General features: G+C 37.2%; 1 pseudogene; it reads left to right on the forward strand.

Moving 5' to 3' along the window:
- Positions 1–3,406: 3,406 nt before the first annotated feature.
- Positions 3,407–12,110, forward strand: LOC147912077 (ADP-ribosylation factor-like protein 2-binding protein pseudogene; annotated as a pseudogene).
- The last annotated feature ends 619 nt before the right edge of the window (positions 12,111–12,729 follow it).

Below are 12,729 nucleotides of genomic sequence, written 5' to 3' on the forward strand. Positions count from 1 at the left end.
ATGCTATTGCACACTTAATAGACTACAGTACGGTGTACACCTAACTTTTATATGCACCGGGAAACCAAAATTTCGTATGATTCCCCTTATTGCAATATTTGCTTTATTGCAGTGGTCTAGAATCAAACCCTCATATGTCCCAGGTACAGTTGTGATTGTCTGTTATTCCTAAAGAAAGAATTCCACTCTCTTCCATTCTGATAATACTGGCTGAGATCATTCATAAGCCAAAACTGTTCAATTTTACCACTCTAGCAGGGGAAAAAAATAGCTGCAATCTTAAGCCAGCACTGGTAGGGCAATCTCACTCAAAAATTGCTGAGTATGTTTCCAGCACACGTTCCACCTGCCAAACCCATAATCCTGGCGAAACTGTAAGGTGGGATATAGGAAAGAACTAAAGCTTTAGTGTCTATTGGAACATTTTCAGACGGTTTTTATACAGTTGCTCCATTCAAATGGATGTGAATATGTTCTTACTGCTGTCTACTTTCTGGGTGGCAAGACGCTTTTCTCTGTCGAAAGTCAACTGTCTTCTCTAGACTTTGTATTTCTCACATGGGAGTTATTATCCCACTTGTGACAAATTTTGCAGAGAAAGTAATGCAAAGCTTTGTAAGATCTTGCCCATCATCCAAGAACTCCGTTGCCCTTATCATCCTCCATCATCAGAGAAAATTGAATGAACAAATGGCACAATTACAAAGTTACATGAAGACTTCCCATGAAGTTTTTTTTTTTTTTTTAAAGATTTATTTATTTATTTTCCCCCCAAAGCCCCAGTAGATAGTTGTATGTCATAGTTGCACAGCTTTCTAGTTGCCGTATGTGGGACGCGACCTCAGCGTGGCCGGAGAAGCGGTGCGTCGGTGTGCGCCCGGGATCCGAAACCGGGCCGCCAGCATCAGAGAGCACGCACTTAACCGCTAAGCCACAGGGCCGGCCCCCCATGAAGTTTTATGCAGGTAACTCAAGTGTATAATCAACAGGTACAGGCAGCTTTTCCCATGAATAAATTACAGGATCCCCTGCATGAACTTCAGCCCAGAGACCTAGAAACAACACCAATGTATGACTGCTCTTGAACCTCATGGAAAGAGTACTTATCAGGAACCATTAAGGGGGATCGAGGGGGTGGGTAACTGCAGTATAGCTCCAAGGAATCAAGCTTTGAATTCACATTTCTCAGTTAAATTTCCTGTATTCCATGCCTGTGGGACATGTAAACTAAGAATCTCTTGGGATTCCCAAGAAGTAAATGACCGCATGAAGGAGAAAGTTTTCCCAGGACTTGTCCAGATTGCTAGACGTGCATGGCTTCCTCCAAAACATTTGGATCAAGACTTGTAAGTACCAGGGTCCTGTAACTGCACGTTCTTGCTTGGTCTCATTTTTCTCCTTTTCCTAGCCATCTTTCCCCTCTCTGTTAGTTTAATATTCTAGATTCTTAACTATCAAGGATGGAAACTTTAATATATCTTCCTTTAATTCTAATGCTTTTATTTCCAAGGCTAATAGCTGGAATTTGATGACATCTGACTAATAGGCAGAAAAGATGAGTAAGCTTGGAGACCTGGAAACTGTGTCACTTTCTGGGTGGATCCAGGAACTCAGAGGGATGATAGGATTTGCTTTTCTGGTTAGGACTAGAGGAAATGGGTGAGTGGCTAAGGGAAATATTTCATGTCCCTTGATTCTATTATCTCTCATCATTCTCTGCATCATAATTGTCACATACACTCCCATTCTTCATCATTTTTATTGAGTTTGGAAAATTGAAAACAAAAACAATATATCAGTTTCCTCTGATAATATTTCCAGACTTCATTAAAATCGGACCTCTTCTCAAAAAGATGATTTCTGCCTTGTGCCCAGGTTTATCTAAAAAAAAATCCAATAACTATTATCTGTTTGCACTTTTATTGTGTTTTCAATCTTCAAGCTGTTCATTCAATTGAGTTTTTTAGACAATGTGAAGTTTGTTGACTTCCAACTATAAGCTTTTCTTCAATAAAAAATATTGGGTTGCAAGGAAACAGCTTTAAAGAGATATGTAGAGAAGTCTCTAAAGCTTTGTGCTTCCTATAATAAAGAACAATATTTACTGAGCTCCCACTGTGTACCCAGCTCTACCCTAAGATCTATACATTTATTATCTCATTGAATCCTCAAAACATTATTTTGAAGTAAGATGAAGAAATTGGGGCTCAAAGAGGTTAAGTAATTTATCCTAGGTCAAGAGATTAGTAAAGACCCATGAATGTGATCCTATATATGTAAGGACTTACGTATGAGGTGCTATGTAGGAATAGGACCTTTGTATGAGATATGAAATGTCATTAGTGCAGAAAAACATATTTGAGATTTGTCTTTTGGCCAAGAAGACACTATCTACAGTCCAAGTTTCATTTTATCTATTGTGAAATTAGATTGTGAATGTAGAAAATGTTTTGTTGTAGCTCAGAAGTCAACCAAAACCTCAGCTGTAGGTATGAACACATAGCTTTTGTGAAGTTCCCCACTTAATGTAGAACCGGGTAGACCATGAGATACTGCTGTAGTCTGACAAGAACATTAACAGTTCTCCCTGAGCAGTCTTAATTTTGTGCATTTTTGGGCGCAGTTACAGTCACAAGCAATACTCCTTTATTATAAATGAATCTCCTCCCTTAAGCTGACATCCTCTGTAATCTTGCCCTTTCTCTCTAGCCTTATGTCTCTCATCTCTCCCCTCAAGCTATATTTGGGGTTGGCAAACTTTTTATGTAAAGGGCCAGGTGGTAAATATCTTAGACTTTGTGGGCTATATGATCTCTGTTGCACTTTCTCACCCTTGCCGTTTTAATGGGAAAGCAGCTACAGATAATACATAAACAAATGAGCATGACTGTTTCCAATAAAACTGTATTTCTAAAAACAAATGATGAGCTGGGTTTGGCTTGCAGGCTGTTAATTTGCCAATTCCAATTATAAACATACATTGAAGGACTTTACATGAATTAAAACTTATAAAACTCTTAGAACGGAGCCTGACACACTCTAAGTTCTATTGTTGTTGTTAGTGCTGTCGAGTGGATTCCGACTGCTAACAACCCTGTCTATAGCAGAGCACAGCCCTGCCTGCTTTTCGTGCTGTCCTCTTGCTTTCTAGCACTATATCAGACAATGCTCTGCTGCTATTCATAGGGTTTTCGTGGCCAGTTATTTTGGAAGTGAGTGGCCAGGTCCATCTTCATAGTCTGCCTTAGTCTGGAAGCTCTGCTGAAACCTGTCCACCAGGGGTGACCCTGCTGGTACTTGAAATATCAGTGGCATAGCTTTCAGCATCACAGCAACACGCAGCTGCCACAGTGTGACAACTGACAGATGGGTGGTGTGCTTCCCTGACTGGGAAATGAAATCGGGCATGACGGTGAGAACACCAAATCTTAACCACTAGATCATCAGGGCTGGCTACTAGGTTCTATATGAGTTAATAAAATAAAAATGGAAATATATGCAATTCCTTACATATATCATGCCCTCTATGCTTCCAAAACTTTGCCATGAAACTCCGTCTTCCTGAAATTTTCTATCCCCTTCTGCACCTGGATAGCTTTTGTGATCTTTAAGACTCAATTTGACGTCGACCTCCACCTCCAGGACACATTTCTTGCTGTCCACCCCCAGTTTGAGCTGCTACGCCTGCTCGTTGCTTTCACAGTAACTTGTGTCTGTCCCAAACACAGCCCTCACCACTTGACGTCAAGCTCCCCACCAGACCACAAGCTCACTGGTGGCAGGGACTTTTTCTTTCCACATGAATTCCTCAATTTCTAACAGGAGAAACAACAAAATTTTTTAAATCCCGAAGAGTGAAAATCTTCAAGTGAATAACCTAAAAGTTTTATTCATAGGGCCCCAGTGACTAAATTCATAATCTAAACAAAAAGTTATGAATCTTTTCTCCCAATTTATTCTCATTCATCACAAACATCGGGAGAAGGAGAAGGAGAAACCTCCTTCTAGGGAAGAACCTCCACTAGGGAAGAATTTGGCTCCTTTTTCAACTTCAAGTAAATTCTAAAGAAGGAAATGTTTTAAGAACAGAAAGTAAAGTACCCTAGAAACTAAGAAATATGAGTATAACAAAAGGAAAGATTTAAAAAATAAAAAATAAAATACCCTAAGAAATGAGTGATAAGAACGTACATAAAGATGAAGACCTTGTCTAACATTTACTATGTATGTTGATCAAAAGTTTGTTTAGGACACTTTGTCTTTTAGTTTTTCCCTGTCTTTTAATGTCACATTTATGTATGTTTGCATTTGTTAAATAAATATGTGTGTTATGTGCTTGGTGTGATGAGTATCCAAAAATTAATAAAACACAGAGGTTAAGACTTACCAATATATCTAGAATAAGAGGTCCAAAGTAATTGAATACAATAAGTGTACTGACTATCTTCTGTTTTCTACAATTCAGCATCCTTTTCCCTTTCTTTTGTTAACTGAATATCCTATTTTCCACAGGAGAACTACCTCATTCCCATTGCTTTGGTGGGACTCTCAGTCTTGGTGGGCCCATCCGTCATGACGCCCTGCCCCTTTCTACCCAAAGTGTAGGTGCTTGACCCTAGCAAATTCAATCAGACACCCTCTCCAGATATTTTAAAATTTTAATGAACTGACACAAGGACGGGAAATGATTGGCCTTGAATCTTTCCAATGAGCATCCCGCAGAGGTTCACCCTTTATTCTTATTACCTTGCTCTCCAGAACAGTCTGACTCTTCTCTTTTCCACTGATTCTATGAGCTACCTTAAATCTTTTCTTTTTGGCCTAAGTTAGAAGTAGATTTTGTTGTCCATAACCAAAGCATCCTAATTGACATAATAAAAGAATTCAGATAAAGTGGTTTGAGAACTCAAAAGAGAATTATTTTTGTTTAAAAGAATTAAAAAAACTCCATGCGTAAGTTGGCATTTTAGTTAATTTCTGAAAAAGAGCTAGGAATTGGATATGAAAAAAATAGAAGGTATCTTAAGCAGGAAAGTTGTATGAACAAAAATATGTAGGCAAGAAATTTTGGGAGACTACAAAGGATACTTCAAATCATTTATTTGACAGAAACAGAAACTTATGTAAAAGGAAGAAATAACTAATTAATAAGACAGAGAGACAGAATACCACAACTGACTAAAAGTCAACTTGCGGTACAAAAGGGCCTCTATTCTACAATGGAGTGAGTGATACAAATAGACAACTGGTTGATCGAGTATGTTCTGTCCACTAGTTTCAACCCTTATTCTAACCTTGTTGTAATAGATATCTGAAAAGAGAATAGAGCTCTTTCTAGGAGCCACTATATTATTAAAAATGTTGTGCCTTTAAGACACTATTGAAACTGGAGAAGACTTTACACTCTGATTATGGCTAAGTATGGCTACTTTAGATTTGGATGTTACTAGTAAAAAGAAAGTTTTTTATATGTCAACAATGCCGTAAAACCAAATGAGAAGATAAAATAAAATTCTAGTCACAATGAGTAAAAATCAGAAAAACTAGAAATAACCCTGCAAGAATCTACAAGAACAAAAGAGAAGAAAAAAAACTATAAAAATTCAGTAGAAAATGGAGAGTACAAATCATAGATATTTCATTATTTCTCTAGTTAATTTGTTTATCAAAACCTTATTCAGATTTACAATTTTTGCCTTAAATTGAACCTTAATGATGCCAAGATTTATCTGGAGGAATAAATAGAACAGTCAATTTTTTAGGAAAAAAAGTGAATTACAAAAATGTGTTAGCTGTACTTGATAATAAATAAAACGAGACATTTACATGAATAAAACAGTACAAATGATGCAGAAACAAACCCTAGGTATTAGGGTATAGGGTAATGTGGAATACATATGTATATGTATCACCAAAAATCTATGGGGAAAGGAATAGATTACTCAAAAAATGTTGATACAAAAATACTGCCAGATGTTTGGAAAATAAAGTTATTTTCTAATGTTTGCTTGATATTATGTGTCTTCATACCTTCTGTTAGATTAAATAGTTCAATAGTAAAATAGTAAAAATAATGGTAAAAAGAAAAGAAACCAATCTAGACTAAAAATGAGTTGAATCTTTATTTAATCAGTTTCATGGGGGAAAAACATTTTAATCAAACATACAATGGAACAAATCCAAAGTAGAAATATTAAAATGCAACAGTATATTGGGAAAAGTATTCTAACATAAATATAACAGGAGAAATGACTGATAGGCTTCATATACAAAGAGATATTAAGATAAATCAGAAAAAAATACTGTCAATAATATATAAACAATGTTATGATAAGACAAATCATAAAAGAGGAATTGAAAATTAGTAATAAATTTACTTACAAATCAACTGTAATACTAATCAAAGAAATGAAATAAAAGCAGATATACTATTGTCCTATTAAATTAACATAGACATCAAACTTGATAGTAGTCAACATTGATAAATGTAGTAAAATGAGTACTCTTGTACGTTACCGGTGGCGCTTTAAATTGGTAAAAAATTTTCTGGAAGGCAATTTGGCAATACGAATTAAAAGATTAAAATTGCTTATATTCATTGACTAATTCAAGGAGTGAGAATCTATCCTCAGGGAATCATGGTGGGGAGTAGGGGAGGGGGCAGAAGGAGAGGGTGAGATCAGTGGATTGTGTTTTTGAACATTGCTTCATTTTACCCAATGTTAAAGAAAGCCAGGCACTTCATGTTGCGTCAGCAAAATGGTTGTCATAGTGTTCAGAAGGAACAGATATAGTTTATATGCCTGGCTTCATATTCCTCACATACTTTCACAATAATCACAAAATGTTACCCTCCGCAAAGCTTGAGTTTTAAGTTCATCAAACAGCTTCTCCAAGAGAATTACTTTTGTTTTTTGATGGAAAGTGGCAACAAAGCCTGGTAACAGATGGTGTTCATAGTCATGATCTGTTTTTCCCATTTCTCCCATCAGCCACACGTTCATGTGACATCTGAATACCCTTCACCTGTTCACGTCTGCTTTCATTTACAAAGTACCTTACTTCTGCCAGTCTCTGCAAAGCCTAATTTATTGACATGTTGTTTATACGTACCGTTTCCTACCTCTTTTGTTTAATTCTTGTCTGTTTTGGTTTTCTCCATTGCACTAAATCATCCTTTTAAAAACTCCATTGAAATCTTCTTAGCCAAATTTCAGGGTAGCTTTATTTTATTTTATTAGGCTAAATGCATAACTTTTCAAGTAAATATCAGTGAAAAATGTTGCCATTAGATTAGACAAAGTCGTAGTAAACATTATCATTTAAATATATATTTCTTGAGTTTTCCATAATAGTATTATTTCAGACCAGGTGTCTGAGGCTCAGAAAATCCTATCAGGATGATAGTAATTCTTTAAGTTTCAGCATAGGAAAATATCACAGAACCTCAGGAATTTAAATCATCAAAGCTCTGAATGAAAAAACAAGAAGAGATCAATGTCCTATGAAAACAAATGAGGGTAAGCAATGGTCAGTCACCCCATAAATGGGCATGTGTCCTAAGTGTTTGAGAGTCAGAAAAACATGCTCGGCACTAACAGATTCGGAAGAAGCTTAACTGACACCAGTAGTGGAATACCTTTAGAGAAGTCTGTGTTGTTCTTTGCATGTACCAACACATGTGAAAGAAGAAAGCAGAAAAATAAGAATGTCTAAGGAAACTTTGAGGGCTAGAAAAATTGTTGGATTATAAAGTTACTAAAAAAGTTAGGAATTATAGAATAATACCTTTCTTGTTAAGTGCAATGTAAAAGTAAAACCCACTGCTCTTCCCAAGCACACAAAAATAATTTAAAACTCAACAGGAAATATAATAGCCTATTTTGGTTCATAAGAATTAATATAATAACTAAGCAATTTAAATTAATAAAACTTAGTGAACAAACGTAAAGCTAATATTGCTTTATGTGAGAAGATGCTGTAAATTGGAGCTATCAAATGTGGCAATACATAGTTATATGGAAACCCAAGTGATATGTGAGACAAATGACCTTTAAAGAGTTTCCAGTGTAAAACATTATAGACTGAACGTATAATTCCCACTGACCTTAGGAATTAAGGGTCAAGAGGGTGAAGATTTGGAATGGAAGTGGATTTTATGAAGAGTATTTTTGAAAGAGCTGTTTCAGGATCTTGAATCACAATCCCCTCCAAAATGAGAAGGAATGGTTACTGCCTGTTCCCTTTACCTCAAGCCTTGAAAGGAGAAGTATTAGCCAGAGCCTTGATGGAAAAAAAGTTGGTATGCTCAAATAGGAAAACTGAGGAAAGTTTAATGAGAGAGTACTTATAAATTTATGAGGAGGGATAAGGGAAACCAACAAAACTTGGTAAAGCAACCCCAGAACTAACAAGAAAAGGGGGCAGTTATCACCCCTAAAACTGAAGAGACAAGATGAGTTTGTGTTATCAGTGAGTCCAATAGCTGTAAGGGAGAGAGGATCAACAGGACCTATGATACAGGCCTGAGGTAATCTCAGATCCAAATACTTACACTCAAATTTTTATAGCAGCATTATTCTTAACAGCCCAAAAGCGGAGATAACCCAAATGTCCATCAACTGATGAATGGATAAACAAAATGTGGAATATTCATTCAATAGGATATTATTTAGTCGTAAAAGGGGATGAAGTACTGATACATACTACAACATAAATGAACCTTGAAACATTGTGCTAAGTGAAAGGTCATCATGAAAGACCACATGCTATGTGATTCCATTCAATTGAAAATCCAGAATAGAGAAATCTGTAGAGACAGAAAGTATATTAGTTGTTACTCAGGGCTGGGAGAGGGGAGGAGAGAGCAGTAAGGGATGAGGAGGAACATACCTAAAATTGACTGTGGCGATGGTTGCATAACTCTGTGAATATACTAAAATCCTTTGAATTGTAAATTTTAAATGGGTGAATTGTATGGTATATGAATTGTACCTCAATAAAGCTGTTTAAAAAAAAGTACAGAAGTTTTAGGGCTAATAGTATAGCAGAGAGAGTGAGAACTCTCCCAAAAAGCTCTCCCTATAAAACAACAAAGACAGTGCTCTGGAAACCAGAGAAAATCATACAACAAATTGAGAAGTCTTGAATCATGTCAAGTTACAGAATCTTGGGTAAGAACAGAGGGATTCTTTGATATTCTTGCCTGGGCCCACCCTCATATTCACTCTTACCCCTCTGCTAATAGTCTATATTTTAACTGGGCTGGTGGGTCTAATAACGTATATAATTTATACATATATATTCTAACACTTTTTGCATGATATACTATTTATAATAAACACATTTTTTAAAATTTTGGGCCAAAGCAACCCAGAGAAAAAAGAACAAAGCTGGAGGTGTCACACTCCCTGATTTCAAAATATACTACAAAGCTATAGTAACAAAAATAGCATGGTACTGGCACAAAAACAGACACACAGATCAATAGAACAGAATCAAGAGCCCAGAAATAAACTCATACATCTATGGACAGCTAATTTTCGACAAGGGAGCCAAGAACACACAATGGAGAAAGGAAAGTCTCTTCAATAAATGATGTTGGGAAAACTGAACAGCCACAGACACAAAAACGAAAGTAGACCATTACCTTACACTATGCACAAAAATTAACTAAAAATGGATTAAACACTTGAATGGAAGACCTGAAGCCACTAAACTCCTAGAAAAAACCTTAGGCAATACACTCTTTGACATCGGTCTTAGCAGTATCTTTTTGAATATCATGTCTCCTCAGGCAAGGGAAAAAAAGAAAAAACAAACAAATGGGACTACATCAAACTGAAAACTTCTGCACAGCAAAGGAAACTATCAACACAATGAAAATACAATCTAACAATTGGGAGAAGATATTTACAAATCATATATCTGATAAGGGATTAATATCCAAAATATATAAAGAACTCATATAACTCAACAACAGAAAAATAAACAACTCTATTAAAAAATGGGCACAGGATCTGAACAGACATTTTTCCAAAGAAGATATACAGATGGCCAAGAGGCACACAAAAAGATGCTAAACACCACTAATTATTAGGGAAATGCAAATCAAAACTACAATGAGATATCACCTCAAGCCCATCAGAATGGCTATAAGAAATAACAAGTGTTGGAGAGGATGTGGAGAGAAGGGAACTCTCATACACTGCTGGTGGGAATGCAGACTGGTGCAGCCTCTATGGAAAACAGTATGGAAATTCCTCAAAAAATTAAGAATACAACCAGTATATGATCCAACTATTCCACTTCTGGGTATTTATCCAAAGAACACAAAAACACTAATTTGAAAAGATATATGCATCCCTATGTTCATTGCAGCATTATTTACTGTAGCCAAGACTTGGAAACAACCTACGTGCCCATCAACAGATGAACAGATGATGAGGTGTATATATGTATATATATATACACACACATATGCACACAATGGAATACTACTCAGCCACAAAAAAGATGAAATCTTGCCACTTGCAACAACATGTATAGGCCTTGAGGGCATTATGCTAAGCGAAATAAATCAGACAGAGAAAGCCAAATACTGTATGATTTCACTCATTTGTGGAAGACAGAAAAACTATAACAACCACAAACAAACACATAGACACAGAGATTAGATTCATGGTTATTGGAGGGAAAGTGGAGGAGGGAAGGGCGAGGGGGTAAAAGGGTGCATGTGTATAGTGACAGATGGCAACTAGACTTTTGGTGGTAAACACAATGCAGTCTACATAGAAATCAAAATACAATGATGTATATCTGAAATTTATATAATGTTATAAACCAATGTTATCTCAATAAAAGATTCATTAAAAATAATTTTAAAAATTTTAGTACCTATCCAAGTTTTCACCCAGGACCAAAGAGAAAAGAAATTTCCTCTATGACTCCACTACCACTCCAAGCAAGTTTAAAGAACAAAGGAAAATAAAAATAAAGTGACTTTTATGTAACTTGATTAACATCTCCAGGTACTTTATATACTGCACTTTACAATTAAAACTTGCAAGATTAAATCTACAACCAAAGAACATAAGTTCTATTGGTTTCAAGATTGTAAACTAGACTCTAAAGATATTTTCCATGTTCCTTCAATGTCATTGGACATGAAGAGTCTTTAACACATCTCAGTATGACCCCAGAAAACTACCAACAATATATTTAGAGAAGAGCCTTGCTGCGAGGTTTTCAAATTGTTTTCTTTTAGCCCTTGGGGCCCTGTCGGGGGAGGATGGGTGAAGGTGGGGCCTTGAGGCAGGGAGACAGCTAGTGGGACTCAGGGATACCCTCCCTCCCGGATACACTGCTCCCTCACTTCAACCAGAACAGCATTATTGTGGTCACTTCCCTTTGATCATGTAGGTACCAGATTACATACGGATAGATTGAGATTAGAAATGATCAAGAGAGCAGCGCACAGAGAGGCCAGCCCGAAGTGGAAGCCTGGCCGGCACGTGGCCATAGCCGAGGAGCCTGAGACCAGGGCCTTGCATGGAGGTGCTGACCCCGCTGGGCCAGGCTGTCCTTCTCTTCTGCCTCTGATGCAAAATTTGGTGCTGTGGTTGGATGTTTAGAAGATGTTATTATGGACGAGAAGTTCCGGTTGTTACAAAGAAGTTTCATGGACAAACACTGCCAGCAGTTTGAAGACATGGAAGAGAATAGACTCACCGACATGCTTATTTCTAACAAATATATTTCTTTGATAGAAAATTATATTGAAGAACAGATTCTGGAGCAGATTCCTGGATTTAACACCGTGGCTTTTACAACAAGATTTCAGCACCATTAAGATGAAGTGGCTGGTGACATATTCAACATACTGCTCACATTTATGGATTTTCTGACTTTTAAAGAAATGTTTCTGGACTAAAGAGCAGAAAAAAGAAGGCCAGGAACTGGACCCAAGCAGTGGTTTAGTGGTACTCATTGTGTAAATCATCTTCTATGCCAGCTTCCCAGAACCGTCTGTAGCCCTAGTCCCCACCTTCGAGCAATGGGCTGTTTCTGGATATCACCAGCCCAATAAAACCAGGAGAGGCTTCCACTGATGAAGACAGAAGAACACATCTTGGAAGGACTGACTCTGTTCTGCCGGGCTTCATTACAGTTAAGTATTGATGGGTCAAAAAGAAAGTTACCTGACCCTCCCAGGTCCTCTGTTTCTCCCGAAACACCTCTCTGTGCGCAGTAGCCCTAATACACCTACAAATTTCAACCCTACGTCGTATCATCCACAAAATGTTGAGATGAATCAGAGACCTACATGTAAAAGTTAAAACTACAATTTTTAAGAAGAAATTACAGAATACCTTTGTGGCTTGGGGATTGAACACCTCTCAGGGGCTTCTGAGTTGGGCTCCTCTGGAGCAAGCCCATCTCCAGCACTCCACCTGGGGGCCCTTCCCCAGCACACGTGTTGGTGCGTTGGCACTGTGGAATAACCCCCCATCAGGAACCCTGCACACCCCAGCAGACTTTGCATGAATTTTTTACATGCATCAAAGTTTCAGTCCTTCAACCTCAATGGGGTTTTTGACTGTTTCAAAGTATTTATCTAGGGTGTTTTTACTCAAGCCAGCTGCGCATCCTGAGATTTCTGAAGTTCCTATTATCACAGCTAGTCTTGGCTGTAGGAATCAACTGAGGGAGCTGTTCTTTATCTAAAAG

The sequence above is a fragment of the Ceratotherium simum genome, chromosome 40 (assembly GCF_057802395.1).
Source record: "Ceratotherium simum simum isolate JZ-2026a chromosome 40, ASM5780239v1, whole genome shotgun sequence".
Classification (NCBI taxonomy): Eukaryota; Metazoa; Chordata; class Mammalia; order Perissodactyla; family Rhinocerotidae; genus Ceratotherium; species Ceratotherium simum.